This window comes from Nomascus leucogenys, chromosome 2, assembly GCF_006542625.1.
Source record: "Nomascus leucogenys isolate Asia chromosome 2, Asia_NLE_v1, whole genome shotgun sequence".
In the NCBI taxonomy this organism is placed as follows: Eukaryota; Metazoa; Chordata; class Mammalia; order Primates; family Hylobatidae; genus Nomascus; species Nomascus leucogenys.
This window is the reverse complement of record NC_044382.1, coordinates 120582803-120595611: the sequence shown is the minus strand read 5'-3', so window position 1 is coordinate 120595611 and position 12809 is coordinate 120582803. Positions and strand designations below refer to the sequence as shown.

The following is a 12809-nucleotide window of genomic DNA, read 5'->3' as shown; positions in this document are numbered from 1 at the left end:
GGGTCATACTCAAAACACAGTCAAATTTTGGGTCATGTACAAAATTACTTAAAATATTGTATAAAATTACCTTCAGGTTACATGTATAAGGTGCATGTGAAACATAAATGAATTTTCTTTAGACTTCGGTCCCATCTCTAAGATATCTCATTATATATATGGAAATGTTCCAAAATCCAAAAATCCCTGAAATCTGAAACCCTTCTGGTCCTAAGCATTACAGATAGGAGATACTTAACCTGTAGTTTACGGGGGAGGGGGAGGGATGAGTGACCTTCATCAAATAGCCTCATACATAAATTTCAAATTATAACCCTTATTTAGTGCTATGAAGGAAAATTCATGGGGCTTAAAATAGCATAATAGGGGCCTGACCTAGTCTGCCTCCTGGTTAAGACATGTAGGACAGAGATTTGATGCATTGCCTCTCCTAGGGGAAAGTGAAGTTGATTCTGATATTCTTGAGTGAATAAAACTTGTAGACAAGATAGTCATCTTAGTGTTTCATTAGAAAAAGTTTGACAAGGAACCATAATGGGCATGATTTTTGCCTTTAAACTCTCCTCTCGTTCCCCTACTTTTTCAAATTTTAACCTATTTCTTCTTGCCCAGTGTCCCTTTCTCTACACTGTACCTCCTAAGCCACTGTCATTTCCTCATCAGTAACAGTTTTTCATTGGACAATTTTCTACTGAATGGTTAATTTGTCAACAAGTCCACTCTCATGCCTCAGCTTGGCAAAAACATTTGGGAACCAGTTGTCTAACCTAAATTTCCCTCCATCCTTCTGTGTACCCCTAGAAGGTTTACCTGAACCAAAAGGCTGCAATATTCTTCATTGTGTATTAGACTCACTCTCTGAGTCTCATTTTATTTTATTTTATTGTTTGAGACAGGGTCTCACTCTGCTGCCCAGGCTGGAGTGCCATCACCTTCCCGGGCTCGACCTTCCCAGGCTCAGGTGATTCTCCCACCTCAGATTCCTGAGTAGCTGGGGCTGCAGGTAAATGCCACCATGCCCAACTTTTTTTTTTTTTTTTAGGAGAAGAAGTTTTGCCATGTTGCCTTGGCTGGTTTCGAAGTCCTAGGCTTAAGTGATCCACCCACCTCGGCTTCCCAAAATGCTAGGATAACAGGTGTGAGCCACGAGTCCTGGCTCTGTCTCTAGATTGAAGACTATTTTGGCATTATTTTTTTCACCACATATGCAATGTATAATTTGTTATATAGAAAAATGCATAAAGTAAATCCCATTTCTTTTATTCTCCCTTCACTCCACGATGGGAAAGATTGGAACGCTCAGAATTCTAAGATAATGATAAAACAAGTAATTGTACAGCAGTCTAGAATATCTTATGTCATAGTTAATACTGACTTTGTATGTTATGGGTAATATTGCTTTTCAAACTGATATTTTTGAAGGTCAAAAAAATCTGATTAGCTTACAGTGCTTTAGCCATTAGGAGTTATATTTAGTTGAAAATTAGGAGAATGGTTGTTATTTTTACCACTAATACGCTACAACTGCTCTTTGCCAGGGATGTTCTTCATGTGGACATGGAGTGATGCCCAAAATGTTAGGTCATTGCCTCTTGACAGAGGCTTCTTGTGCTTAGATTTCAAAATTTACAGCCTCTGTGGAAGTCATTAGACAGCAGGGTAAAAACACAGATACTTGAAACATATTGCCATTTTCTCCCTTCCTATTAAAACTGCTGTCCACAGGCCAGGTGTGGTGGCTCATCATGCCTGTCATCCCAACACTTTGGGATGCCGAGGCAGGAAGATTGCTTGAGCCCAGGAGTTTGAGACCAGCCTGGGCAATATAGTAAGATCTTGTCTCTACAAAAAATTTAAAAATTAGCCAGGTGTGGTAGCATGCGCCTGTAGTCCCAGCTACTCAGGAGGCTGAGGTGGGAGGATTGCTTGAGCTCAGGAGGTGGAGGCTGCAGTGAGCTGAGATTGTTCTATAGCACTCCAGCCCGGGCCACAGAGCGAGACCCTGTCCCAAGAAAACAAAACAAAACAAAACAAACAAACTACTGCCCACAACCAGGGCATAAAAACAGACACCAGAAGTCAAGAGACAGTATTAACTATTTCCTTGTAGGACATACCAGAGATTTTGGCAAGATGCCCTGAGAGAAAGGACCTCAGCATCTCAGGGAGTTGAGCCCAGCTGCCTCCTCAGGCTGCCTAATTTTTAAAAGGCTGTGTCTCCCTCATTTCTGAGGATGTTTCCTAGCCTGAGGTGGGCTGCAAGATTCTAGAAGCTTCTGCTCTAGGCACTTGAAAGGGACCCCAGGTAACTACCCTGACACTTTTCGACCTGAGCTTTCACTTCCAGGTGACTGCCTCAGCCTGCTTGTCCTGCCTCCTAGGAATAGGTTTGTAGAAATTTCATTACTGAGAGAGGTCAAGTGGAAACTATTGCTCAGAGAGAAAATTGTACTTCCCAAATGGTATAAGTCACAGTAAGTAGCATGCATTTTGTCATTCATTCAGGCAGTATCAGTTGAGCAGCATTATTTGACAGTCCTGGGCTGGGGCTGGGGTGTACAGTGGTGAGCAAATAGCCCTGGGCCCTGTCCTAGTGGAGCATGCTATCTACTAGGGGAGAGAGAGACTGGTAAAAATGACTACACAAATAAGTGATTACAACTGTGAGAAGTGCTGAGTAAAGCAAGGTAGGAAGCCAGGAGAGTGCAGGTGAGCCTGGCAGGTTCCTGGTGAGCTGAGAGCTGTAGGGCATTGCCCTTTTTGTCTGTTGCACTTGGCTGTCTCCTGCCTGTGGCCTTATGGTCTGCTCTGAAACAGACACCTAGTGGGGCAGGGCTTTCATGGGGAGTAACCCATTTACAGTATAGTGTCTTTGTTCAGCCCTTGGTGATTGGTCCCTGGGTGGCCTCTGGTATCTGTGGAATCAGAGTCTGGGCTCTCAAAATAAGAGGGGTGTTCTTCTGAGTCTTTCTCTGCAACATTTAAATTATTTAGATAAGGCATTTGACTAGGAGGTACAACTAAGAGTCACTACACTTTACAAAGCATTTTAACCACACGATCTCAGCTCGTTCTCATGCCAGCCCCACAAAGTAGGTTTTTGTTAATCATTACCAATTTACAAAGTGAATAAGTAGGCAAGATTGGTGTTTCAGCTTTTCATTCCTTTACTTTGCTTATCGTAACACTTAATACACTTTATTGTCATGACTTGTTTAATTGTGCACTTCACCCATGGGATTGTAAACTTTACAAAGGCAGCTATAATCACTACTACATCCCCAGCATCCAGGAAGTGCCAGTACATAGCAATAATTATTTGTTAAAATAAATAAGTGAATGAATACATTGTGCCTAAGAAAATCTGTGTTATGATAGAAGAAAAAGACACTGAATTAATTTTCCAGTGAGATGTAACCAAACAAGGCTATGGAATTCAAGGCCACAGTAAATGTAAGGGCCAACCCAACTTTTCACATGCCTGAACTGAAAATTTGTAAAAGACACGTGAAAACACATAACACTTATCTTAAGCCTCTCCCACAAAATTACTACCTCTACCTCTGACTCATCAGCCCTGGTGCCAAAAGGCACAATAAGAACCCTCTCTTCCCCTTCAATTTCCTGCTCTGCCTCATGTCAGGATAATCTCCAAGTAGGGTTCTTTTGCACGTTGAAGCTGCAACCAGAAGTCCTGAATGGCTGCGTTAGAAGCCTGATGTCATCAGGACAGGGGTAAAATGGGACTGGCTTTAGCACCTGGACCTCACACTTTCCCTACCCAGAAGTTTCCCTTCTCTGTTCTCTACCAACCTCTTCCCCACTTTCCATACCCACTTGCTGTGTGCAATCCAACGCTCTGCTTGTCAGTAGTGCTCTTGCTCTTGATTCTTCACTGGCACGGGAAAGACATCCAGACCAGAAGAATCTAGCAAACAGGAAGAACTCAGGAATCATTTGGTTCTATTAATACTATCTAGACTGGGGGAAGGTTGTTTCCCAGTTTCACACTGAATCGGGTGTTTACTGTTCTAGGCCTTTGCTGCTGGACCCAGAACAGATTGTAACTTGAGAGCTGGACCTGCACCACGGTAAGCCTGTGACCCCCAGCTGTTATACCACCAACTCTGTTGTCACTATTCTGGGGTGTTGAGTTTCCTGCCCTAACAACTGTTAAAAGAATTTCACTTGAGTAAATAATGTGCAACTATTTTATAGTGGCTTAGGCACAGAGGATTTTGGGTCATGGCTGGATATTATGTACTCAATAGCATGTTCAAACACAGTGAGATTAGTGCTTCAGGTCTCTCTCAGACCACTCCCACAACATTATTTTTATTTGAATGGAAGCTTTGTCTGGATAAGGCCAACAATGCAGAGATCCATGCAAGTTTTTATAAGTCATTAGTGGTTCTGTTTCAAATAATGACTACTAAGGGGGGAAAGCTGGGGTCATCAAGGAAGAGGTCTTGAATTTATTAGTACTTCAAAGGGAGAAAGAGTAAAACATGAGTATTTTAAGTTTATGTTCTCCAGATTATCCACTATAAAAAATTGTCTCACACTGGAAGCAATGAAAGTGTCGTAAGAGTATTTATAAATAAAATTGTGAATGGATCAGGAGTCAGGAAAGTGGTTGCTGGTCTCACTTCTGCCTCTTAACTACTTGTGTAACTGTAGTTGAGCTGCCATTTCTCTCTTGTAAACCTCATTCTCCTCATTTGCAAAATGATGGGGCTGGATTGGATAATGTCTAGAGTGCCCTTCGCAGCAATTAAATTCTCTGGTTTGATGAAGTATTGTAAATATCTAAAGGAAACCAGTACAATCTGTTGTTTTCAGTGAAGTTGGCTTCTAAGCTGTCACCAAGAAGGAACTTTTTAAGCCACAAACCAGTAAGTGGCATTTCAGTGAAACGCTTTGTAACTGAATTTAAATCACATTAAAAAATCAAACCATACCGAAGTCTATCTGGGAATGTTTAACTGCGTTGATTATTTCAACATGACTTGAAAAAAATGGAATTAATGATAATATTCAAAAGAGAGATAACTCTACTAGTATTACTGTACTATAAAGAAAATACAAAACAATACAATCTCTGGTTATTATTGTGGGATTCATTTTTTTTTAATGTCATTTCAAAACATATGTAGTTGGGAAAAGAATGTCTGCTTCAAACCTTGCTAGAAGGCAATTTGTATGTTAGGAAGTACTGTCTCTGAGAGCTCAGAAAGCAAGGACTCTTCTATAATTTTATATAAGGATGACATCATTATGATATGAGTCTAGATTTTTTTTTAGAAGTTAAGCCCCACAGGTCAAAGCCTTGGTTTGGATGAGTAATATGAAATACATCACAGGGCAATTTGCTAGTGATGCAGGATTCTTCTTGGTCATTCTGCCAGCTGGAGACCCCTGGCTGGTGACAACCCTGCCCAGGTGGATGGCGGCACGTTAACAGCCCTCTCAGCTCTGTTGCCCTGCTCTTGCCTGTGGCTCTGAGACTTGCTCAGCCCCACCACTGTTACAGCCTTCTTTGTACCCATGTTCGGTGGGTCCCGAGCTCTTGTCCTTTGTCTAAGAAGAAGGACAATATGCTGACAATTGAAGTGTGAGGAGGCAGAGAATAATTTTATTGAGTGAGAAAACAGCTCTCAGTGGAGAGGGGTTGTGAGGGTGGTCAACTACCTGGAGTCAGGTGGTTTTTCTCCCCTAGTGTGGCTGAGTCCAGGGCTTTTATGGGCTCAGAATAGGGGTGTGCATGTTGATTGGTTTGTGAGTATGCAAAAAAAGGTTAAAACAAAGACACCACTCAAAGGTGGACATGACAGTGTAAAAAACCAATTAGGGAAGGGTAGGTATCTGTAAAATAGGTGAAGGGTGGGGATCAATCAGAGGAAAGCACACCAAACAGGAAGACAGCTTCTCAACCCGGTTGGTGGATTTGACTTGTAGCTTGGCTTTCAGGATTTAAAATGTTTTTGGCTTGGAGGTGGGGTTTCACTGGAGATCTGCCCCTATCTGCCTAGGCATTTGTGTGCCTCCTCCCTCTATCACTAGGTACATGATATTATATTGTTAGAAAAAAGGTAAGTACATTAGGTGTTCTCTATTGTCAGTGACCAAAGGTTACTTCAGTAAACTATCTTCTGAGGTTAGCAGATAAACTTCAGATGAACAAACAACAAATCAATATTTGTTTCTACAACATATTAATCACAGAGTAAGACTCCCTACAAATTTCAATCTTCTTATTTCATCTGCTGCTGAAAATGCTTTCTCAAGACATGGATTCTATGAACTGAAAGGGTGATTATAATAGTGCTCCACTGAAATGTTTCTTGTTCATTAGCTATGCTTGTGACCAGAATAAAACTGTGGAGCCTGAGTTCAGGAGCCCTGGCCTCCTACATGGGAGCTGAGTGATGAAATTTCCTGGCAGGATGCAGTACACTTACGAGGCATTCTGGGAGAAGAGTGCTTAGGTGAATTCAGAGCTAAAGGGAGAAAGAATTTTGTCTTGCCATCTACTTTAAATAATTCCCCCATGAGACAAGAGTCAAGGTAGGTTCCAAAGAGAAAAAATGATCAGAAAGGTGATAAAGTCATTCCATGCAAGCATTTAGAAGACAAGAATGGCATAACCTATTTTCTTTGAAACTCCTAAACACCCACACCTGCACACAGAGGGATCATGACTAGGTAGACTGGAAATTCTTTGGGTAAAAATGTGACTATGGCTTGAATGACCCCTCCAAAACTCATGCTGAAATTTAACTGCCAATATAACAGTATTGGGAGGTGGGGCTTTTAAGAGGTTATTAGGTCACTAGGGCTCTGCCTTTATGAATGGATTAATATTGTTATCATGGGAGTGAGTTAGTTTTCATAGGAGTGTGCTTGCTATAAAAAGGTAAGTTTGACCACAAATTTTCCTCTGTCTCTTGCACTCATTTGCTCTTTTACTCTTAGGCCGTGAGATAACTCACCAGGTGACAGTGCCATGTTCTTGGACTTCCCAGTCTCCAGAACCATGAGCCAAATAAACTTCCATCATTTATAAATTGCCCAGTCCGTGGTATTCTGTTATAGCAAAGGAAAACAGACTAGACAAATACTATCTTAGGCATATTTGATTTTTTCAGTGTTCTCCAGAATTCCTAGTATTTAGTAAGCCCTTACTAAATACATGTTCAAATAATGAATATTGTGTTGCCATTGATGTTCTCAGACTGATTAGTTTTAATTTACTTAAATTTAAGTAAATGGTGTCATCTGTATACCTGTGTGAAAGGATAGCTTTTTGAGCAACACTGTGTTTATAAATCACCTCAAGGTGCCTTTATGTTTCTCAATTTCTACTCCTTTAATTAAATGATTTGGTAGGAAAACCTTGTTTCCTGTCCTTTTTACAGTGCTACATCTCTCAGAAGTTTTATGTAGGTAAATGTAGTAGCTCTCTGGGTGCTAACCTACTGCTCTTTCCTTGCCACTGAAAGTAGCATGCTGATAAATATTGTCTGTAGCCCAGCAGTGAGCATAAAAATTTTCTGAGGGTCTTGCTAAAATATAAATTTCTAAAAACACTCCAGAGATGATCACTTACTAGGTCTAGATTGGGGCTCAGAAACCTCATTTACAACAAGCACTCTAGGTGATTCCGATGTAGGTGTGCTTCAGCTGGTATTGCCACAGCAATATTGTGTGATGACGTCCCCCTCCCCCCCCAAATCTCAGTGGCAGAAAATAAGCATCTTCTTCTCACTCACCCACATGGAGATAAAGTTTAGTTCAGTTTATCTAGCCTGAACTTGGCTTTCAGGTATTCGTTGGGTCCAAATCTGTTCAACGTGTCTCTCATCCTCCCTGAACCAGCATCTGTTTGAGGAAAGTTCTTCTCACTGAGAAAAACAGTTGTGTGAGATGGGAAACCTGACCCTCACGCACATGCTGAGTCTTCACTCAAACTTGTCCACTAACATCCCACTGGCCCAAAAGTGTCCCATGGCCAAGGTTAACATCAAGGAAGAAGAAATGTATTTCTTTCATAGAATTCTGGTAGGGGAAGTAAATATTTTCTGAACAATAATCCACTATAAACTAGTATAAAAATTTTTACTTTAAAAAGCATTAGAGTCTCTTGAACCATCCAGAGGAGGTGAATGCAAGGTCAACTTTTTTATTTAGTTAGTAATGCAATAAACGATTTATGAGTGACTACCAAATGCCAGACAGACAGATAATTAGTTATTGCCTGTCTGTAAAGAGTCCAGTCCAGAGACAGATGAGTAAATAGATAATTACAAGCAATGATACCATATAACAGAAGTGACAGAGTTATTTTTGAAAATCTAAAACAGACCAGGAAAGCAAAAAATAATGTTTGTTCTCTGTAAGCCAGAAATTATAAAGAATCCTTAAAATATGGGAGACACATGGAATCATATTGTAAGATGAAATCAAGTCCTGGGGAACTCACTGAAGAAGATTGCTGCAAGTGATAAAAGTGGCTCCCGGAATGTTCCAGACCACAGGTTGTAGACATGAGGGCAGCAGGAAGCCTGGGATGTCTGCAGCCTGGCAACCAGCAAAATGTCTCAGCAATGACTTTCATTGGCTCAGATTGGGGCACGTATCCAATGCCTAGACCATTCTGTGACGTGGATTGGCCTGATGTGGATCATAGACCCACTCCTGAAGGGAAGAGGTAAGGTGGTGAGCCACATGAACAAACAGTGTAGGAGGCGATTTCCCAAGGGAAAATCAAGGTTCTGGCAAAAGGACAGATGTCCTCCACCCTGGAATACTATACAGATTTAAAAATATTTATTTATACCTATTTGGAAATACCTTCAAGATAGTTGCTGGGTAAAATTTTTAAATGCAGGATATTTTATACAGAACATTTATGTGATTCAGTCATATATTTTTGTATGTACAGGAATATGTCTGAAAAGGCATATAAACATAATAGAAGGCTTACACATCAAACTCCTAGCAATAGTCAGTACTCACCTTGGGGAGGGGACTACAGTTAGGGATGAGGTATTATAGAAAGTGACTTTGAATTTACTTATATTATTTGGGGCTGACTGTCTTTCTCCTTACTGGAACTCCCAAGACAATACAGTCCTGGAATAAGAGATTGGCAGTGGGGATAAACAGCAGGTGATAGTTTTGAGAGGATGCAGGCTTTGTTGACCTATGGAATGTTAGGACAGGTGGGATGTGTGGGAGAGGGAGTGGTTAAGGTGACTCCCAGGTGTCTAGATAGGCAATTATGTGGATGACGGTGCCACTCACTAAGAGAGGGGGAACAGGAAAAAGATAAGTTTATGGATGAAGGTTATGAGATTGTCTGAAGACATGTTAGTTTTGAGGGTATTGTGTGGCATCCAGGTAAAGACATCCAACAGAAAATCTGGGGTCTGTACTGATGTCACACTTTTCTCTGCCCAGAAAAATCTTTCAATGTTTCATTAAACATTTTAAAAAGAGGGCGGGCGCAGTGGCTCATGCCTGTAATCCCTGCACTTTGGGAGGCAGAGGCAGGCGGATCACTTGAGGTCAGGAGTTCAAGACCAGCCTGGCCAACATGGTGAAACCCTGTCTCTACTAAAAATACAAAAATTAGTCAGGCATAGTGGTACATGCCTGTAGTCCCAATTATTCGGAAGGCTGAGGCAGGAGAATCGCTTGAACCTGGGAGGTAAAGGTTGAAGTGAGCTGAGATTGCACCACTGCACTCCAGAGCAAAGACTCTGTCTCAAAAACCAACAACCAACAACAACAACAAAAACCCCAAACATTTAAAAAAGAAACCAATCCACAGAAAACAGAATATGTAGTGCTTAGTTACTTACCAAAGGAGGGGCAGCCCAGCAGGGCTAGTTTTTTCCTGGGGTCTCGGACTTCAACTCACCAGACTTTCTCTGATAAATACTATTCTCTTGTTTCATTTGCCAGGATGACATTAATGGTGTAATTTGCTATAAAGAAAGAGGCTGAAAAATTTACTCCTGGGGAGTTAAAAACAGAAGGTGCACAGAGAGGTGTGTGAGACATAAATTTCGTTGCATGTAAAGGGCTCACTTGGCAGATGATTGCCGGGGGAGAGATACAGTCCTCACAGCCTGAACCTCAACTCTCAAAAACTCCTCACTTCAGCCCTCTCAACTCTCAAAACTCCTCACTTCAGCACCCATTTCTTCCAACTGCTTGTACAACTTTCTCTTTTATCTGCTTCAATGCTCAGAGTTTTCAGCGGCATTGACAAACAGTAAGAATCAGGACTAATGGCCATAAACCTTGATGGCAATGACATTCTGATTCCCCTGGGAACCAAGTTCTGCACCTGGCACTTCAGTGCAAGAAGCAAAGAAGTACAAAGGAGCCTTTCACTCCGGATTCTTTTTCCCTATTTTGAAAAAGGGACGCCTGGGATGAGGGGAACTTTCCTCTCCCACAACAAAAGCTGAAAACTTAAACCCACCTTGTGCCTAGCCACCAGCCTTTCTGGAAAATCTTCCCCTGCTTGTCTCTTTATGTTTCACAGCTATTGGAACTGGGTTGTTCAAAGAAGTACCTGACCTTGTTTGTCAGATGAGAAACAGAAAATGCTGACACTGAATTCTTTCATTTGCTTCTGCTGCTAACGGAGCAGTACTACAGAATCTCAGACACTTCAGCAGCTTTGGCCAGGCTGGGGGTGTAGAATAATGAATGCATAAAGCTCCTTGACAGGAACATTCTCTCCCCTCCCAACACTGCATTCTGTGCTGAAAAGGAGGGAGGGAGGCCATTAGCAAGGAGTAACCGCAAAATGAAGTGGTTTGGAGCCATGCTGAGGATAAAGGCCAATTTCAGCCAATGCTGTTTGACCTGCTGGTATTGTTTTTGGCTTTTTTTTTTTTTTGCTTTGTTTTTTTTTTGTCGGAGTCCTGCTGTTACTTTTGTCACAGGAAGAAAATGAGTCTCATAAAAACATAGATTTTGTCTTATTCATCTCCAGGATTTAGCACAGAACCTAGACTAATGAAGGTAGACTTTAAAGAGATTATGGGAGAGCATCTTTTGCATTTAAAAGGTAAATAGCTTTTATTTTCAATTTGCAGAAAGGGAACATAGGTTTGGAGATGTGAAGAGACTGGTTCGAAATACAAAGCTAGTAAATAGAGGTATCTTTGCAGGTAAACAACAGAAAACAACTCTGGCAAATTTAGCCAAAATTATCTCTCACTAATTGGAGAGATATTGGGATACAGAGAGAACGGGAATCTAGAAACCCAAATCAGAAAAGGGACAGGTGTTAAGATAGATACAAGCATAGAGTATTGGATAGATACAGATACAGATACGACCATCCCATCTAGCAGTCAATTCACGCCAAGGTTTTTCCCCATTCTTGCTATCGTTCTTCTCAAGATGGTAGAGGTGCTGGGAGAAAGTATGGGATGGACTGAGCTCATTTCCACTTTGGAGAAGGTTGGGCAAGACATGGTTTCCAAGACTTAGAGTTTCATCGAGTCTACATACAGTGGGACAAAAAAGATTGTTCCCCCAAAGGAAAATGAGTTCTATTAGAAACAGGGAATGGGTACAGAGTGCCCCCAAAATTCAAATGTTCACCCCAGAAAGCTAGAGTTCAAGTCATGTACATTTGATGCCAAAGTTTGCATCGTTTCACTATGCCAGCATGGTTGTATGCAGTGGTTCTCAACCAGTGGTAATTTTGTCCCTCTACCCCCAGGGACATTTGACAATGTCTGGAGGTATATTTGGTTGTTACAACTGGGAGGAGGTGCTACTGGCATCTAGCGGATAGAGGCCAGAGATGATGCCAAAAATCCTACAATGCACAGGAAAGCCCCACAAAAAAAATTATCCAGCCCAAAATATCAACAGTGCCAAGGTTGAGAAACTCTGGTATAAACAAAGACAGGGGATTGAGGTAATATACTATAGGTTTTAGAAAATTCAGTAATTCAATTTGGTAGAAGTATCAATTACATATAGAAAAACAAAAGAGAAAAAACTAAAAAAAAAAAAAGCTTTAAATCAGATTTTGTGGGGCCTTGAATTCCAGCCTACATTGTCTAGACTGCACTTAATAGGACTGGATGCCTCTTAGCCTAAAATTATATCTTCATTGACTGGGCCTGGCGGGTCTCCATGTTTATTCTGAAGTTTATTTCTAGAAGACCTTTGGAGCACATGATCAAATGACATGAGACAGCTAATGACAAGGCCCTTATTGTCCCCAGCCTGTGCAAACAGTCAGGATCGTTCCCAAAAGTTTTGCTTCTCTATGCTTCTTATATCTCTCAAGCATATGATATTAGAAAAGTGATGGCTTCTTAGAGCGCATGCTCCTGCTAAAGAGATTAACACTATTTTCACATCCTTTCAAATCATACAGCCACCAAATAATCTTTATTATTTCCAGGATACCCTGTTTTAAAAATTAACATATTTCACTGATTCACATTTTTTTCACATCTCTGAAATCAGGACATACTTATGACCAATAATGTGCCCTAGTTTTATTGGTAGCACTTACAAATGTTTTATATAAAATAATGGCACTTTTGATCAATGGAACTTTAAATTCAATGAAATATATTTGTTTTCTTTCATCGTCATTGGTTAAATTTTATTCACACTCATTTAAAAGAACTGGCTGTTGGCATTGTATGTGGGTATTAGTGTTGAACTCTTGCAGAGTGCTAAGGAACATACAGAATGTCATGATGGGACTGGCCCCTCTCTGTCATCATTATTTTATAATTAGAATTACAGCTCTCGTG

The 12809-nt window shown here is 40.9% G+C and overlaps 1 long non-coding RNA gene across 1 annotated transcript; it reads right to left on the bottom strand.

The window, feature by feature from the left end:
- Positions 1-8168: 8168 nt before the first annotated feature.
- Positions 8169-10670, bottom strand: LOC105739419. Its single transcript, XR_001115331.2, has 3 exons — positions 10496-10670; positions 9867-9992; positions 8169-8697 (listed from the first exon to the last, which is right to left on the bottom strand). It is a non-coding gene; the product is annotated as an uncharacterized LOC105739419 (long non-coding RNA).
- Positions 10671-12809: the final 2139 nt, after the last annotated feature.